Raw genomic sequence first — 18,888 nt, 5'->3', positions numbered from 1 at the left:
TAATGAATAAAGAAGCCTTAGAGATGAACACAGAATCACGAAAATATTACTATCTCAAAGCAAATGGGTTTTCATAGATTGCCAAAACTAAGCTAAAAATCTTGAAGGCACTCAAATGGGTCATTTAAAATTAAAATCCAGCATTTACCAAACATTCAGTATTTTAAGAATTTTCATAACTAGGGAAAAAGCTGCCACCTACCCATGTACTTTTTCTTCCAACAATTTTGTTCAAACTAAAATTCTTACACTATAAACTACTTAAACTGATATGGTAGGTTTGTTTGTATTTGTTTGTATGGTTGTTTGTATGGTGTTTAAGTTGCATGGAACCAGTGGTTATTCCGTAACGGGACCAACTGCTATACGTGACTTTCGAGCCTCGTCGAGTGTGAACTACCACCAGAAATACACCTCTAACCCCTCAGGGGAATGGCAGAGAATCGAAAGGCCAAGACCATACCGATCACGCCACTAAGGCGCTCTGATATGGTAGGTTCAGTACGTAATTGTTATTTTCAAGGATTATGTAATACATGCCAAGTAATACATTGGCCTACGAAATGCCTACAATTACCAAATTAAATTAAAAAAAATAACTAGTTCACAACTAAATAAAACTTAATTTTACCTTAAGAGACTTCACTGCAATTACCTTTCCACTGCAATTACCTTTCCACTGCAATTACCTTTCCACTGCAATTACCTTTCCACATTTGATTATAGTGCGGTTTTATTCACAGTGCTGTCATTTCTATAAAGAACGTACATTTCTATATAATTTAAGTCAATTTGTTGCAAGATACCAACAACTCGTGCAAATATTTTACACCAGATTTCAAGGATTTGACCCCCGCTTGTTTGCTAAAACCTGTCCAAATCAGGCGTTCAAGACTTCCTATATCACAATTCACTTTTCCATAATTTCATCAAAATGGCCTTAGTTTAATATCTTAAAACTATGGCATTTTGAAACAAGTTACACTGCCGTAAAACAACGACTAATGATTCATGTTCTAGAACCAGAATGGATCTGGGCCACTTAAAAAGATCAGTACTGTATCTGTAAAGTAACTTAAGACAAACTTTACCTTTTCCAAACCTTACAAGCAAACCTTTCAAGTTCATAACCATATCCATTTAGCAGGCATCCTACGTCAAATTTTAAAAGGTTATCTTAAAAGCATATTGGTACACTTTCTTTGCACTAAAGTAAAAGGATATATAACAAGAAAATCCCAATTACCAAGTTCTACAAATCCCCCACAGGGTAGATCTAGGGTACCTATCCACGGCGGCCCAGACTATGGCAGTTGCGGTTTTTCTATGCAGTTTTACCTACTGAACAAGAATTTTAAGTAATATTTATTCGGACGACTGTAATTAACCCCCAGGGGCCATCCTAAAGGTAATACTTCAGAAGCACTTAGCACTGGATATTAAAATAAATAATCACCTACATGGAAAGAGCATGTGAAAAGCAATATAAAAAGTATAGTCATTATATGAGAGATTGAACGGGGTGGAATTAAATGAGCTTGATAAGTTTTTACCTCGAATTTTTCCTAAGTCGGGAGAGGTGTTTCCTCTACGGTAATGTTTACTTTTAATGAGCTCGTTACTCATTATCGGCCGAGATGTATGACATCGTTACGACGGCATGGGTTTCATAACCAATTACGAACGACTTTAGTCGAAAACTAAGTTTCACTAGCATTTCAGCGGAGTAATAAAGTTATCTGTCCAGTGTCCACTGTTATCCTTGTTTGACTGAATACTCGAATAATGAAGCAAAAACCGGCCTTTTGTCTTCCTGTAACTATGGCAGAGGCAGTGGCTGGCCCTTCTGGCATTAATTTTGCCAGACCTATTTCCTACCGATTGTTTGCAGTGCAATGTGGGTTACGGTGAATTTTATCATTATTTGTCTAGTGGTGGTAAAGAAGTTGATTGAATATGCTCAAAGACAATGTCATTCTAAAGCAAAAAAACTGGGAGTGTTGTGGAGCGATTTGTCGGATCGACTACAACAGGAACGCCTTTAGGTGTGATCCGCCACTGTAAGTAGCCTTACTGTAACCCCTGTGGCTAGCACACGCAGCACAACATTACCTCTTGCCAGTACATGCCGCGTTTGCCAAGAATCTTTAAATATGAGGATAAGGCGCAAAGCGCTGTACCGCCACATCCTTACTGACAGCACACACAAATCGGTCGTCGCGGATATGTAGTCGCTCCCTACTTTGTTTGTTTTTGTTTTGGCATCACCACCATATTGGTTATGGTGTTTAGCCAATTCCGGTCGGCGGTCGAGTGGGCCCGCGAATCTGTAGGTGCTCCCAATTATTAATGCTGCAAAGCACTCCTTTTTGGAATTTCCCCACCCAAAACCCCCGATTCCTAACTGGGGGCCCCCAAGCTTGTTGGGTGGAAAAGGGGGTTAAAATAACATTTCCTCAAGAAAACAAGGACATTCACTGAAAAAACATTAAATGAAGGATTGTTAATTGTCTTTTAGAAACTGGTGATGCGGCTTGCTTCTGAAGAATTACCGTCGTGTTTAGTACTGGCCCTTGGGAGTTAATTTAAGTCATCCGAATAAATATTACTTTAAATTCTTGTTCAGTGGGTTAAAATAACATAAGAAAACTTCAATTGCCATAAGTCTAGGCCACCGCGGATTGCTTGCTGGTAAGAAATACCCGTAATCTACACGGATAACTCCAAACTGCATTCTTGGCAACTGCAGTATTTCAACCACTTAAATGGGTGGTAATATTCTTTCAAAATTTAGTCCTCTGCTAAAATGCTCCTCAAACTTCACTGATCTGCAATCGCCTCAATGAAAAAGTGCATGGTTATGCTTAATATTTTCCTTAAATATCGCATCCTTTTCCATAATTTTCTTGAGCCAGTTTCTCACGCAATTTCCCTCAGCAGATTCGCCTTATCCTCCACGAAACTTTCTTTGCAGTCATATCTTGAGCGATCTTTGACGTGACCCTTTCTTTAACAAGACATTGACCAAACATTCCGTTCTTAAAAAGTTGGGATAAAATGACTGGTGCAGGATTTCTTGCAATTACTCGGAAACTGACATGGCTTGACATACCTCAATACTAACTGCGCCTCCAAGTACCCAATGCTTCAAGTTTTTGTTTTCTTATAGTAATCTGTAAAATACAACTTTTCATATCTAAGTCTGTCCGGCAGCACTTTCTGATCTAAATTTTTCTGTCCGCCCCCCAAGATCTTAAAAAAACTACTGCAGCTAAGAGGGCTGCATATTGGTATGTTTATCATCTCCCTCCAATCAAGTATACCAAATTGCAGCTCTCTATCCCCAATTTTTATTTTATTTAAGGTTTAAAGTCGGCCATGATCGTGCGTCTGGCAAAGTTATATGACATCACAGTGGCTGAAAATTTCATGGGACGTGGCTCATATATAAACAAGTTGCACATTTTTCAATAACTTTGGGAACTGTTATAATCAGGTTCGAATGTACCCTGTGGTGCCCAAACATTAAAAATAGATAAAACATCCTATTTTAAGGTTATTACTATCTACCCTTGATAGGTCACTGCAAAGCTTTTGCTCTTGTGTTTTGTTGTTGAATACTTGATATTCTCTCTGCCAGTCACGACGTAGAAGCTATTAATTAATCTAATTTTTTTATGCTAAAGAGTGAGGTGTACTTCAAGTAATGGCTTCGGTTATTCTTTGTACCGTGTGTTCGAAAATATTGCTTTAGTATTTCAGTGTTCTTGTTCTTGTTGGGGGTTAGGAAACGTCTATGGCAGAACCTAAAAAGGTCTGAAAAAGATGTTTCGCATCAAGTTAAATATACAGGAATTTTAGGATAGGATATCTATGATATATATATAAGGATGAAAATTATAGAAATAAATAACGTGCATGCTAAACATTACAGAAAAATTATTTCTGATGAAATATAACGCATTTATTTTAATTTTCTTTGGTGAAACAAGTGTATTTGACCACAGATTTTAGCAAGTTTTAATTTATGTTACAAGTTAGGAATATTTCGTTTACAACTTAAGAGTGAGGAGAAAATCTTGCACAAGCCACGAGTAGGCTGGAGGTCGGACCACGCCTAGTTGGTTTTATTTTCATTTTCATCTATTACTGACAAGCAAATGACTTAATGCAATATGTGCATTGTCTACAGAGCTGTAAATAAAAAATGAGTTGCATAATTTGAAATCCATATGAGATGTTTGACTAAACCTTCATATGAAATAACTGGTGAGTATTTCATTAGTTATCAGTTAAAATTTTGAATGAAATGTGTATATGTACTTGCTTGAGTTATCCAAGCTCTATAAGTATATCTTACTTTAACCAGGCCACTAAGCTGAGCAACAGCTCTCCTAGGGCTGGCCCAAGTATTAGATTTTTATTTACGTTGCTAGGAACCAATTCGACCTACAGCTTATTGTGGGATCCGAACCACATTATATCGAGAAATGAATTTTTTAATCACCAGAAATAAGTTCTTCTGGTTCCTCACTGGCACCAGCGGGATACAAACTCTGGCTACCAGATTGATAGGCGAGTACGCAAGACACTTGTCCACTGAGGAACTAAAAGTGTGACACGTATAGTTCAGCTTACAAGGTTGATTACTCATAAATACACACGTTCACACACATATGCAAATATATATATTATATATATATATAGATATATATATATATATATATATATATATATATATATATAGATATATATATATCTATATATCTATCTATCTATATCTATATATATATATATATATATATATATATATATATATATATATATATATATAATATATCGTACGCACATTCGGATAATTCAGGGGAATGTTTTCGTTTCACGGCAATAAATATTTCGCAGAATTCCCTTTGCAAAAGGAAAAAAAACATTTACGCAAGACACGTTCGTGGAGGCAACTGACTGCAATAGATATATCTTATATATATCATTTATCCGCTTCTCCGGCAAGGAGAGGAAATATCTTACTCATGAATTCCTGAAGTGGTGACAGCCTTCACTGTTTGTCTGTCTGTCTGTCTCCTCAAACTCTCTCGGAATTTACGTAATTTATTTGGTCAACGAAAAGAGCATCAGTTATGGCAAATCAGGGTTGGTGATTGTTTTGATTTAAAAAAAAATATATAAATAAATAAAGAAATCAGTGATCTATTTGACTTTTTATTTATTTGATTTTTATTTTATTAATTTGTTTTATGTATTTGTTAATGTTTTTTCAATTCTTTTTATTCTTCACAATGTATTTTATGACAGAATTACTCTTGATTTATCTTTCTGGCCTAAAGTATGAAACTGCAATTTTTTTATATCAAAATAAATAGATGCAGCACAGTTATGCTTAAGGTTTTGCTAACCTCCAAACCATATTTTTCAATTTGTTCGCTTTCAAATTAAAAAAAATGATTTTCTAAATAAAAAAAAAATATATGATTTATCGCTTGATTAAATCAGTTTGATTTAATCATTGCCAACCCTGTGGCAAATGGAAATTGTGTCAGATATTCTGAAGGAATCGTTACAATTCCAGGCGTTTGGAAAATTCAAAATGGATTGATTCATTGATTTATGTAGACTTCTGGCGTACATGCCAAGCACTGGGGGAAGTAAGGCCATTCAGCGCTAAAACGGAAATTGTCCGTGAAAATGTTTGGAAGGTGTAACAGGAGGAAAACCTCGCAGTTACCAGAGGGTGGGCAGTAAGATGGAAGACAGAGAATATAAATGGAGGAAGAGTAAAATGAATGAAAGGGGGGAATCAATAATAGAGAAACTATTTCCACGGCCAAGATTTTGACAGTTTTTCTTTCCTAATTTATACATATTCTCAAATAAACACAATACCCACAAGGCTTTATTTAGACAGTGACGTAAATTTAGTCGTGGCTTCGTTTTCACTGTTCTGCGAATATCACTAACTCTGGATTAGCATCCGAGGATCTTTATCGAGACAAAATCATGGAAATGAACTGTTCTTTGCCACAGTGATATTAATCACAATTCTGACCATTGCCAGAATATATTCTGTTTACTTACTTTTCAGATTAATATTACTATCGCAAACTACAACTGTTTTGCTAACTAGCCAAGATATGCTGTGGTGCGTCATACGCTTTTCGTGTTTCCATTATTAATCTGTTGAGCTGCCACAAAGTCAAAATGCAGTGTTACTGACATGTTTACTATCATTCCACAGTATACTAATATCTATTCTGTCTTTATTATACCTATTTTTAAGAATACCACGTTTTGGAAAATCAAAGAGTTGCTCTACTAGTTAGTGAAATATTCAAGTCAATTGAAATTGTTTGACAAATAGAATTTCATGTTCCTGCAGACAGGTATGTAATATGTGTGTGTGTGTGTTTGTGTTCCTGCTACGGCAGATTGTTGCAATGATGTAAGATTTGCTTTGAAACATTCGGCCTAGGGAAAAAGCAGAAATAACATTTATATTTAATACCTTAAAAAGCTAAGATGCGTTAACCTACAGGGCACATTGGCTACTCCTGATGCTGGTAGACTGTATGAATTGAAGGTAAACCCAAAAATAAACCATCCACTGAGCTTCATTTCTTAGCTGGGGGAGGGGGGGGGGAGAGTGGGGTATGAGAATGCACTGCAGTTAAACAGGTGGCTTTTTGCAACCTTCTTTAACCCAAAAACGGTAATATCTTATTCTCTTCGAACTTTTTTCGGGGATAAATAAGAACAAGCGATTTGATTGTATATCAAATGTTGAACTGCACCTAGAATGAACGACGTAACCAAGGTTCGGGTATTTTTATTTAACTAAAAAACTTACAAAGTTTTGCGATATTAATGTAGTTAAATGATTAATGAAACATAATCTAAAGACTTGAAATAAAGAAAATAAAAACTGGCAAATTTAGAATGTATCCATGTGACCTCCTCTCTACGAGCATAAAGAGTAAGGGAGCTTTCAACTGAATGGAGATAGGGGCGAAAACTCATATACTCAATCAGTATAATTTGAAGAAAAACATAAACCAATAAGTCAACATACGCCGACGGATATTAAATCTTCAATCAAAACGACGAAAACAGGTTGTTCACCTGTGATCGAAAACACCGGGAGAGTGGAGGATGAACGAACGAAGGGCAGGAACGAAGCGAAGAGAAAAACAAATAGTAACAGTGATGTTTTGGAAAGATTATCCTTTCACCAAAGCATAGATAAAAGCATAACGATAAAGCTACATTCCCTTTAGTATTTCTTAACAAAAAAAAAAAAAAGAAAAACAAAAACTGAGAAAAATAAGGAACATTATGGAGGAAATTATGGTTATTGGGCAATAACATTTTCAGCGAATGCCTTCCAGATTTTGTGCAATTGGTAATGCAATGCACCTGTCAGGGTTAATTTCGATTCACGTGCTCGGAGAGAGAGAGAGAGAGAGAGAGAGAGAGAGAGAGAGAGAGAGAGAGAGAGAGTTTCTTTATGAGAATAGGTTTATGACATGAATGTGTGATTGCGTACTATAAACTAATACTCTTCGCTGTTATAGGCCTCAGAGTTATGTCACCTCTGAAGGATTTGTTCAGAGAGAGAGAGAAGAGAAGAAGAGAGAACGAGAGAGAGAGGAAGAGAGAGAGAGATTTGATTGGATAACTGGTATCCAGCAAAACTTTTTCCGAATGATTAAACTTTCAAGAACGACTTCGGCAATGTTTGTCACGATACATAATCGTCCACGTTGTCTTGGAGGATTCTTTTTTCTTCTTTTTGTCGTCGCTCACAAAGATTCAACCTTATCCGAATTAGAATTTGACACTTCAGTGTATATCTGTGAATGTTCGTATGCACATAAAAATTCAATATACCTACAAGAGTATGCAGGGATATTAAAACTAGTCCCTGGTTTTCCTATGCAAGAATTGCCTCCTCAGATCTAAAACACTACTGAGGCTAGATGGCTGCAAATTGGCATTTAGCTCATCCACCCTCCAATCATCAAACATACCAAATTGCAACCCTCTAACCTCAGTCGTTTCTATTTTCTTATTTAAGGTTAAAGTTAGCCATGGATCGTGCATCTGGCAGCACTTTCCGGAGGTATGGGACTCACGCTTCCTCACTCTACAGTATCTGGTGCGCGACTGAAACACTAGCGTCAATCTGTCATAGCTGGTGGTTTTATACAGCGTTATACGCTGTACAGGAAACTCTGTTTCCTTGGTTCATATTTTGTTTGTTTACAGTAGTTTTCGGTTTTCCATTTCATAGTTATGGTAATGTCATTGGTATATAATGTTGTTGGGATTCATACTGAGAATTACCGGATTTTTTTTTTATGTACTGGTGTAAGTATGATCAAATAATGAAGCACGCTATCAAAGTACAAGATATGACAATATTAATTAAAAGAAGAAGACATTACACCACGACAAAAACAACTGCAGACTGAAAAATTGCATTCCAAGAGTGGTGCATTTTCCATCCCGAAATATATCGTGTGTAGCTAACCTTGAAACCTTGGGGGCAGGGGGGGGGGGGATTTTTTTTTTTGGGGGGATTGTAACTGAATAAGCTAACTATTATTGCAGATGCAAAAAAGAAAAAAAAATCGAGTCAGGGTTGGGCAATTCTCTTTTCTCTCTTTTCTTGTTCTCCTTGACTTTACGTTTACTCGGGGAGTAAGCCTACAAACTACTTTGCTGCTGTTGTTGTTCTTGTTCTTGTTCTTGTTAGGGGGGCGGGGTGGTTAGGACATGTCTATGGAAGAACCTAAAAATGCCAGAAAAAAGGGTTTTGCGTTGAGTTAAAGATACAGGAATTTTAGGATAGGACATTTGTGAATTTTTTATTAGAATGAAAATGTAAGAAAAATAATGTGCGTGTTAAACAGTATAGAATTTTTTTTTTCTAATAAAATACAGCGTATCTATTTTATTTTTCACTGGAAAAACAAGGCTCCATTTGACCGTAGATTTTAACACGTTTCAATTTACGTTAAAGTTAGGAGTATAACGCTTACATCTTAGGCGTGAGTGTAAAATATTACATGGGTCCCGAGTAAGCTGGAGGTTCGATCACGCCTTGTGTAATCTCATTTTCCTATCTCCCTGATCAACAACATTCTCTTGCAGATATGTTCTTTATTGATAGAAGTCGAATTGGGTTCTCCGTTCCCTTGAAAGGGATGGTTAACAACTGCTATTCTTTCGCTCTTCAGGAGAGGGTTTCCCTTAACTTGGAAATTTACAAGAAAAAAAAAAACATTAGTTGTCCATAAGAAAGTCTAAGAAGGTTCCTAAATCCACCTTCTTCGAGTTTAAGCGCCCCTCGCCAGAATTGCAGGCCAAAGTAGGCGATGCCTGTCGTAACCTGCGTTGTCTCAATTCAGCTCCCTGAATTACAGCAGGCTTAACATTCCCCTTATATTCATCCTAGGATTTCCATAGACATCCTTTTATCTTCCATTCTTTATACATACTTTAACTTACCACTTTCATCCTACCATCATTATTCTATTCATAATATCCGCAACATCTTTATCTATCACAGCCATTCTGTCACCATACATATTTCCGTCCATTCCTACATCGCCCTTGTTAGTTTTCTGTGAAAAGAAAACTGTTGCGCCGACTTTGTCTGTCCGTCCGTCCATCCGGCTTCAGATCTAAAAAAAAAAAAAAAAAAAAAACTACTACTGGGGATAGAGGGATGCAAATTGGGATTTTAATCATTCACCCTCCAATCATCAAAAATAGCAAATATTATAAGCGCCACCTCCACTTTGCATCTGGAAAATATATATATATATATATAATATATATATATATATATATATATATATATATATATATATATATATATACAGAGAGAGAGAGAGAGAGAGAGAGAGAGAGAGAGAGAGAGAGAGAGTTTACACTGAAAATTTGACTGGTTTTTTAGCTTTTTCGTTTTACAGCCTTCACCCAGTTATCGTCTACGTATATTTACCACGATCTAATCAGCCATAATTGCGGAAAATGCTATCATTATACATCGCATATAATGATGCCATATGTAGACAGCAATAAGCGTACATGAATAGAGTAGTAGTTTAGTCTAGTAAGGCCAATCAGCTGCTGGATAGTTTCCATTTGCAATCACGTGTTGTCGTGGAATGGCCTTCTGCAAGCAGAAACAAGCGAATAAACAGAGTTATCTATTAATATTGATATGAACTGCAGAGATGCCATTGTTTGATATGCAAATCTTAGCCCATCTCCGTCATACATAATTATGTCCTAGACAACCACTGTGGCGGTCAGCCCATGCATTAACTGATGATTCCGCAGGCACTGTTGTCAAGGGAGTTCCTTCCGAAGGCCCTTCCGAGGAGATATGGGAAGGCTGGCACTGATCTAGGAAATTCTTAGGAGGAGCGGCCATCACCGTTATTTGCCTAATAAATTCAATGAAGTTCTTCAAAGAACTGAAAATGCTTAACGTGGTAAACAAAGCAGAATATAATCACATTTGAAGGAAATATTAAGGCGCCATCTTCACATCCATTTACGTATACTGGGAGAGTATATATATAGAACATTGTCACTATGGTAGGCGCCATTCAATGTCTGTACCTATTGTTCTTTTACTGGAGATTCGAAATTTTTCTTTCTCAAAGTGGCAATCATTTATTCTACCGAGAGAGAGAGAGAGAGAGAGAGAGAAAGTCTTGGAACATGTATGTCGCAATCATCTGTTCTACAATGAGAGAGAGAGAGAGAGAGAGAGAGAGAGAGAGAGAGAGACTTTTTTTACGCACCAGCAAGGTATCAAATCTGAAATAAACACGACAATTTATTTATTTATTTCTTTATTTTTTATCAAACGACGGTCGAGAATAGATTTTTATTTCCTTCATACATACTATCACAAAACTCTGATACTTCGCCTTTTACAGTTTCTCTAAATATGATTTATTTCATTTTATTTTATTTTTTTATCGGTGAGTAGGTCAGCAGTTCATCGTGTATGTTCACATGTATTGTTTGTTCACGTACACTTTAAATGAAGGTTTGCGTACGAAACATAATTGTCGCCTAATGTTAATTCTTTTGTCACTCACCTCCCTCCAAGATTGTAATACTAGGGTATGCTCAGTTAAGTAATGATGGCCAACTCAGGCATTCTGGTGGAAATCTTTAGAGGAGGTCTCTCTAACTCTACTTGCGTTCATTTTATTACAACCGCACCTCTTAACTTAATACTTCACTGCATTCTCACACTCTTCCTTTTCTTTCGTCCAAATTTAGTGACCTAATCTTAACCCGTAACCTACGGATTAAAAACAGCTGAGTTTAGATCGCACCCTCGTGACTGCTAGATTTTATTTCTTTTAGATATTGAAGCGTATGATTCTGATCAGATTCCGGATGAGGAGGGTACCTACCTCCTTTCCAAGGATCTTAGCTGAGGTTTTAAATATAAAAGTACCGGTAATTCCTTTCCACCAGTTGATTTTAGCTGGCTATTACTATGAACTTTGACTAAAGCCCAGTGTCAGTCACTCTCTCCACAAATGATAAAAATGTATTGAAAAAGACTTGATGGGAATTTAAGACATAAAAACAAAAAAAAGTTATGACTACAAAATCATAGGGTCCAATGGACGTATTTAAAATGTATATATGGAGTGAATGACGGGGCCGAAAGATTTTTTTATTAAGCTTATTAATTACTTCATCAGTCTTAACACAAAGAGTTTTTCTCTCATGGGCACCACATTAAATATATACTATATATATATATATATATATATATATATATATATATATATATATATATATATATATATATATATATATATATATATATATATATGTGTGTGTGTGTGTGTGTGTGTGTGTGTGTGTGTGTATGTATGTATGTATGTATTATCTAGAACAGTAAATGAGCGTTTTCAAAGTAAAAATGGCGCCTTAAGATTAAGAAAATGGGACTTAGCACTAATTTTCCACAACTAACTGAGGAATATAAACACTGCAACTGATGCCCTACTGTAAAGTAAAGATTTTTACATTTTTCCTGCAGTATTTCTCTGTCAGCTTTACCAATTTGAGTAGTATTTCGACATCACATGCATACCCTCGATAATATCCACTTGACGCGAGTTGATTCTCTCTCTCTCTCTCTCTCTCTCTCTCTCTCTCTCTCTCTCTCTCTCGCATATCTGATAACATAAAAGTCTAACAAATCTATACCCGATAATGGTTTAATTGCCGAAATACATTTTCTCTGACAATTGTATCATATCAGTGACAAGGAAAATAGAACTAAAGGGAAAAAAATACAACGAATTCTAGGCCACCAGAGTATCAGATGGAACTTTCAACTAGTCATCAAGACCGTGGCAGGCGTTGTCGGGAGTAACGCAATATATAGTGTAACGTTTCATTCAGTAAACAAAATTGAATGCGCATTGATTTTTCCGTAAACTTTTGATTGGATTTCAAATGATTGCCCGAATAAACTCAGTGTGTTACTGTCAACAATTATTTTGCTCCTTTTGGGCGGGGCGGGGGGTTGGTAGGACACGGAGCTATAGGATCAATCTGAAATCCTACGTATCAAGACAAAATACACACACATACTATATATATATATATATATATATTATATATATATATATATATATATATATATGTGTGTGTGTGTGTGTGTGTGTGTGTGTGTGTGTGTGTGTGTGTGTGGGAGCGAACTTCTGTGATCTACCAAATATGACACGTAGTGCCACGGAATGGTTAACAAGAGAATATATTTGTACATGAACGAAACCGCACAGTCTGCATTTTTCCTTCTAAAGAGGTTTGCGTAATACAAATAAAAAGGGGCCGGGGCGTTTGTACATATGAGGAAGGTTAGAAAGGTGCTGTACGACAGGGCAAATGAACGGAAAAGCAAGGAGTCTTTACTTCTCTAAATAATCATCGTAAAATTTAAAAAATCTTTGTGATAGATTTTGTTCCTAAAGTTTGTTCCTTATCTCTGAATGTCAGTCGAGTTTCCAAATATTTAACTATAATAAAATGCTAATTTCATATTCCTTTTAGGAACTCAGTCTTCTCATCTTATTTGTTTCATTTTCTCTTACTCGAGGAGTAAGCCTAAAAACTACTTTGCTTGTTGTTGTTGTTCTTGTTGGGGAGGTAGGAAAGGTCTATGGAGAAGCCTAAAAAGGTCTGAAAAGGTGTTTCGCGTTTAGTTAAAGATGCAAGAATTTTAGGATAGGATATTTATGATTTATGTATTAGAATGAAAATGTTAAGAATATATAATGTTCAAGTTAAACAGTAGAGGAAAAGCAGCGTTCATCCATGTTTTAGGAATGAAATATAGGATTTAGGCTAAAGGCCAAGCGATGAAATGGAAATTGACGGTAAAAAGTTCGAAAGGTGTAACAGGAGGGAAAAACCTCAAAGCAGTTGCACTATGACTCAAGTGTTAGGAGAAGGTGGAAAGTAAGATGAAGAAAGATAACATGAAAGGAGGTACAGTTAAAGGAACGAAAGTGGTTGCAGCTAGGGGCCGAGGGCACGCTGCAAAGGCCCTGATGGAATAATTAACCCCCTACGGGGAACGAGAAGGAAGAACGAGAATATGAACAGAGGTACAATAAAAGGAATTAAAATGGTTGCAGCTAGCTAGGGGTATCAGTGATGGGGAAGCATCTCTCAGTATGATATATGTCAGAAAGTTTTAGCTGAGAGTTTTTACACCGAATTCTTCCCAAACATTGAAGAAGTAATGCGACTCCACGCTTCATGTCTGGATGATGAGTTTTCCTCTGGAACTTTCCAGGTTCCAGTTTCGGTTTCTGGGTGAGGGGGGGGGGGGGAGGAGGGGAGCTTGGTTCCATGGGGGTGGGTTGGGGGCTGGCACCTTGTTGAGAGAGAGAGAGAGAAGAGAGAAAATGAGCATGGGGAATAGGTTCGGGGACAAGAAATGGGGAAAGGAAAGAACTGGAAAACTATGGAATTCTTGTTTAAAAATGACCAAAGAACAAGCTGGTAATATGACAAAGTGAATGAGAAGTAAGGTAAGGTAGCCCTACATTGTATTAAAAAAAACTCGCTATAAATCAGACAGACTTAGTAAATTACGAACGACATCAGTCGTCTCCTCAGCTCTAGGTAACGTATTATCAAACCACAGTCAGTAAAACGTACTCTTAACAAAGTTCATCTTATTTAAAAAAAAAAAAAAAAATAAAACTTGGCGAGTAATAAACAACAAGGCAAGAAAATAAGATAAAATATATCGTACTTTTAGCAACACCTTCAATTGTTAACGGAAGATTGCATCTAAGTTCTCAAATAATCTGGATGGCTGTCATTTTCTTACTATGAAACATCTCGAAACTATTTGTCCAGCCGGAAGGTCGTTGAGTAAATGAATGTATAAAACACGAAACGAGGCCTGTAAATGAAGCACATTTGGCAACGTGGTAGGACGACGGGGTTTTATCTGCACCAAAGAGGGCTGATATAAAAGCTTTTGATGGATGCAGTGGTCTCCTTTGGTTGGAAGCTGCCAAGGAAACAGGCAGCTGTTAGCGTTTGTACATATTTATAATGCTATGTATATCTTCATTCCGCTCTTTCATTCAACCTCATGGTAATGCACTGAGCAGCTGATGTGGAAGGCAGATAAGTTAATCCACTATAGCTCCAATTCATGTCAAGCATTTGTCGAGAAATGGAAGAAAGAAAGAGAGACAGGGATGGGAAGGAGGAAGAGAAGGAAGGTAGTGCAAATAGAAGACAAACTACGATCCGCCAGGCTTGAAGAGCCCTCCCTACTGGCAATAAAAGCGTTCAGTGCAAAGTCAACAGTGACCTCCGATCAGAGTCCCTCTAAATGGCGAGAATGGGGCACGTTCATCGCAACAACATTTCTAGCACCATTTAGGGATGGCCAACACTGTTCTTCTATTTCATTAAATCACACCTTCATCCAAGGCAGGTGTTCGAGCCAGGGAATGGCTAAATATTGGGCTACACCAAAGAGTAGTATTATTATTATTTTCATAAATTTGCTACTTGATTGTGGCATTTACTAACAATTGGTGTTTTATTGGGTCACTCGGCATACGTTATGCAGGCTGAGAAATATAACTCGATAAGATAAAATAGAAGGGTAAAAAAGGCAGAAGAAAAATGTCGAATATATTTAAAAGTCGCTTCGTAGAAAATAAAAGATCTAAAGAAACAGTAATAAATTCAGAAATTACGAAAATACAGATCTTGGGTACGATCATTCTATAGCCTGAAAGTAAGTATTGAGATAACAGAGAGAGAGAGAGAGAGAGAGAGAGAGAGAGAGAGAGAGAGAGAGAGAGAGAGAACAAAAAAACAAACAAACACACACACACACCACCAACGACCTGGACTGCGTAGCCCGTCCATTTTTTTTTTTTTTTTCTGCATTTAGTTACTCCAACAAAATGATATGGTACTAAAAATAAAATGATTTTACGTGTTACCCGTCAGGCTGTTGGCCAACAGAACCCCTCCATTACTGGTGCTAGGTCGAATTAAACATGAATTACGGGCATATGACCTAACCGTCGTAAAATGTCCAAAATAATGACAAGAACATAAAGCTCATACCAATTTGTTAAGATTATAATCGATTAAAGTTATAAAAGGAGTTATTATTATTATTATTATATTATTATTATTATTATTATTATTATATTATTATTATTATTATTATTACAGGTTTTATGGCCTCCCTAGTAAGCTAGTACTATTTATTTTTATTCGTGGAAACATTATGAACGAAAGTAAATTATAATATCGTTTAGGGACACGAACAAACATACAAATCTCGGAAGGTTTCTCTTTGAGTTGCAAACATCGTATGGGTTTTAAGTAAAAGAAAAAAAAGTGCCAGAACTTTCCCGTTACAAAGTCCAAAGTACTTTCTTTGTTCATTACGTTAAAACTCATGTTCTACGATGGGTGGTCTGAACATCAAAGCGGCAGCCACACTGAGTCTTAAAAGTCTTTATTTTGCGTTTAAGTGTATCAGAAACATTAATATAAGACCATCACGTTTAAGGTTAATCATTTAAGCACTTATAAGTGTCAAATGTGAATTACTTCACTCTTGAGTCATACCTTACTAAAGTGCTTATATAATCTCGCAATGTCTCTCACGAAAGTGCGCTTTAAAAGTCAAGGAATAAGATAAATCCATTTCTGTCATTTAGAAGAAAGATAAAAACTACAGGATATAAAGCTTCTGGAAGCAGTAATTTGGATCGGCCGTTTTATGACCTTGTGCAAGAGGAGACAGAATTCATGATCTTCGCAGTCTGCTATTTACGATCATTTTCATCGCTCTCTTATTTAACTTTCGGAAAAACTGGACACCTAAAAAGCCCGATGGCGAATAGACATGATTACTTACCCGACTTAAAAGCATAGTAGTGTTGTTTAATTTAATTTTTTTTAATTAGCTATCTATTTTGTTTAAAGAATCATGAACGCACACCAGCTGTGTTGGTATTCTTTTATTTATTTATTTATTTATTATTTTTTTTAGTAACGCAAAACAAATTCGCTAACCAGAAGTACCACTGGCAAGGTACTTTCATTCGGTAGCTTTTGTAACTCCATTAAGTTCCTGCAGTTTATGGTAAGACCTGGTACGAGTTTTAAACTACAAATGGTGTTTTTTGTAACATTAGAAGAGGCCGCGAGATATATGAGGAAAAGGGTAAGAGCACCGGCTAAATTTTAACTGTTAAGGTATTCAATAAACTGCCTAAATTAACGTCATCGACACGAAACGAAGACTTGTCAAAAACGTGAATTCCTGTGTGTAATATCCGTCGTAACATTTTTCTATTTTTTTCCATTCCTAAATTCAAATTCTTAAACTCTATAGACCCAAAAGAAATATCTGGGCTAATATGTAGAGAATCAGATTACGTGTACAATAAACCAATTATGTAATCAATCTGGGACATCGTTGGTCCAATTGTTCATAAGCCTTATATGCAAATACATTGGTTGACTAATGTTGACACTGACAACAATAATCTGTTTAGATATGGAATATATATAAAAACAATTTTGTTTTAGTAAAGACGGAGACTAAATGGATGTGGCAAACGAGCTACCTGGTCACAGGAAGAGAACGATTTGGACAGTTCCCTTAAAGCAACAAGATCAACAATAAAATGGCATTTTCTATTTTAGAAAGGCGATGAAAAAAATCATTTGTTGTAACGAGTTGCAAACAGTAAAACCTAAATTGGGAACTAAGACTATACAGTTTATAATATTTTTTTTTATTCTAAATTACTTCTGTGCTCTTACTATCTTTATTATATATCAAATTTCTTTGTTCTGCATTGTCAACTGTGAATTATTCATTTATTATTTTTCTACGTAAAACTAACTAAGTATTTTTCGTGATATAAACTGACGAAGAATATAAAATACTGGAAGTAAATATATAAACTTTTTTATGACTGTAAATTAGATTACCCTTGATACGTTATTTCTCCCATTTATCATTTGGAAACCTTTTCTTGGCAGGAAATCAAAATATATCCATCATAATGAACTAAAATATCATTGATTCAAATTGTTTTTTTCATTGAAAATCTGTTCGAAAAGCTGAATATAACAAGTGCAAGGACTGAGGATCATAACCAGGAAATGCTAACCTGCTTAGAGATGAACTTGTAAGAATTTGTTTTTGTATGTAGTCACATCGTACTTTTTTGTTTATTGATGCTGGGACAACTTGATTACATCTCGGGTCGAACTATGTGGGCACTCAAATATAGCCATGCAGAAATCACTACTTTTCAATATAACAAAGAATTCTAAAACATAGAAAACACGAGTCATTAAAAAAAAATCTTTAAAATCTTTGATTTTCTAGACAGCTATATTTTACAGCTACTGCAGTAGGTCGCCAGATATCAAGAGCTAAATATTGCCACACAAATACAGGGTGTCCATAAAGTCCCAGTACCATTACAAGTATTTACCGATTGTAATGGTACTGGGACTTTATGGACACCCTGTACTACCCAGCTACATTTTCGAAATCATCCTGGTCACGTCCATTGTGGAAGATCTGACTATCATAAGGAATGTATTTCAAAGATAAAATTGCCTGGCTATTTACGAGATGTCATTACGTTTAAGAATCCATCAATCAGTAGGAAATATCCCGGGCTGCTTGTCATTATACGAAGGGCTTCAAAATTGTGTGATCAGTTCAGTGCAGCACTTAATATTCATTCTTTTTATAGAAATTCTCCCTGAAATGTCCAATGGAGTAAGTCGATCATTATGACTAACTTTTAATAGGCGATCGATATTGCGACAGGAGCGAAAAAAAAACAAAACAAAAAAAACTCGACAAGCAACCCTTTTAATCACTTCACTACGTCATTATTCTAAAGTGCAATTGTTTCTCGGCCCAAAACGAAATGGTCTATGAAAGAAAATATACTCTCAATTACACGATAAGGATAGTAACGGATAAAGTATCGCTTGAGTGAAAAACTAATTCACGCTCATAAAAAAACTATAATAGCCTGCCTTGACTGCATTTATAGTAATGTAATCATTATTGAGCGTGGTAGCAGTTTTATTTTTGGGCTCAAACAAGGAGTTTTCGTCGTGTTTATTGTTGCGAGAAATAGTTATTTCATTTCTGCTTTCTCTTCCGGAGAACTCCGGCAGGACGCCCACTTTGGCAAGGGAAAATCCGACTAAGCTGACCTACTTGAATAGAGTAGTCAACAAAGCGTCCACAGGCTAAAATCAGGGGAAATCTATGAGCTA

The sequence above is a fragment of the Macrobrachium nipponense genome, chromosome 1 (genome assembly GCF_015104395.2).
Source record: "Macrobrachium nipponense isolate FS-2020 chromosome 1, ASM1510439v2, whole genome shotgun sequence".
Taxonomy (NCBI): Eukaryota; Metazoa; Arthropoda; class Malacostraca; order Decapoda; family Palaemonidae; genus Macrobrachium; species Macrobrachium nipponense.
This window is presented reverse-complemented; position numbering follows the sequence as displayed.